Genomic DNA, 2,000 nt, shown 5'->3' on the forward strand with positions numbered 1-2,000 from the left:
TAAAAAAGGATTTTGTTTAACTAAAACATTGATATAGCTCAAGCCCTGATGACTGGCACAGCTAAACACCATTCTCTTTAATCTCCTTTGCTTTCAGTAGGCCGTTCTCTCTCCTTAGTCACCCTTTCTTACAAACTATTTCATGAATGTCTTTTCTCCAAAAATTCTCATAAGAGACCTTTCATCTTTCCTTTCTAAAATAATTCCCTGAGACATAATGCTCAGTTCATTGATGCGAGAACAACATATATTTGCATTGAAGTTGAATTACTGCCCTGGAGAAACCAATATAAAACATTTTTGGCTGAGTTTATTTCGGGCTTTTGTTCTAGAACACGAAGTATAAAAAAACTCCCTGACCATGTTCTTCAAGTGTTCTTCCAGAAAGTTTTATTTTTTGCAGCTCCTACGTTCTCCTTCCATCCAAACTTTCCACATCCCCATCATCTTCTTTAACTCATATTTTGTTCGATGTTTTTCTTGACTAAACATAGAGAAATAGAATTAAGTTTTTTGGGGTGGTTCTATTTCTAACATGAAATGGTAACAGTGATTTAATCTCCCATAATTCATGGCACCTTTTTTTTGATACCCTAACTCTGAATGTTGCCCTCTAGAAACAATATTCTGCTATGCAGATCAAGTACTAGGCTAAGTAGAAGTCACCCAGTAAATCCATCCTTTGAAGATGAATCAGCAAGGTATGGTAATTAAAATAGTGTTTACAAATGCATACATTTCAGAGAGAAAATCAATGAAAGACATTTTCTGTACTATATTCGTACTTTATGCCTGATCCAAGGCCCATGGTACCTACAATGCTTGCAGTCCTAAATTCAAACTTGAGGCACTGGGCAGTTTTATGAATCAGGTGAAGTTTGCCAGTGTATTATCATGCGTAGTTAGGTTCTTTGACAGTAAATGGCTTTTCTGAACGGAGTACTGTCACTTTGAAAAACCATTACTTGCCCGACATAGGAGACAGCTGATTTTATGAATATAGGTCTGCGTTCTTAAACTAGCATCGATTAATTTACTTGTCCAATTTCATTGTGTACCCTGGAGACACTGCTACAGAGCAGGAGATTAAAGAAATACTTCAGAATGTACAAAGCCTTAAACATGAAAAGAAAGTTTGGATTTTTTCTGAGGAAACGTTTTACTTATTATGCTTTATTTCACCTGCAGTCTATGTGAATAGATGCTGTTTTTTCTAAATTAAAATAATTCAGAAGAACTGAAATAAGAGATGAGGCCCATGTGATGGTAAAATGTAAAGCATTGAGTGCTGTTCTCAAAGTAATAAAGGGGAGATGTTAAAATTAATATAACAATAAGCCATGAAACTCATGAACAAATACATCATTTTGCAGTTACCGTTACTGCAGAAGGAGTCTCAGTCACTCTTGAGCTTATGTAGACAGAGATCACTCCAAGGTTCACAACTGACCAGGCTGTAACCCAGGGAGAAAAACAGCTGTTCTTCAGGAACATTTACCTTTCGTGAGACAGACTGCACCCCCATCCCGGGAGCAATGCTGACTGGTCCTAGCCGTTACTCTAAGTAACATACCGATTCAACTGTATTTTTGGTATGGAGTTCTTTGTATCTTAAGCAGTGCTCACATGATCTGGTCCCTGGTGAAAAATGGGGTTAGGAAACACTGAGGAGGATATCCTTGACTTGTCACTCAGGATACAGATGCTGTGACTTGCACAGTGCATGAGAGCTTGCTATGACATCAGAGACTTGTCACTTCACCAATCAGTGCCAACTCTCCTGTAAAGCACTGTGGAGCTGATACAGTATCTTGTCAAATGACTAATAGAGCACATTGCTGGAGGACAGTGCATACAACTTCTCATTCTGCCACTGTTTGAGCAGGCTCAGGCTGCTGAGCCAAGGCTGATTAGCAACTGGTGATTTCATAGTATAACTGTATGTTTCATTTATAATTGTACAATCCAAACTAAAAATGTTACAAAGCATCACTGTCAAA

Source organism: Lepisosteus platostomus, chromosome 18, assembly GCF_059453375.1.
Source record: "Lepisosteus platostomus isolate fLepPlt1 chromosome 18, fLepPlt1.hap1, whole genome shotgun sequence".
Classification (NCBI taxonomy): Eukaryota; Metazoa; Chordata; class Actinopteri; order Semionotiformes; family Lepisosteidae; genus Lepisosteus; species Lepisosteus platostomus.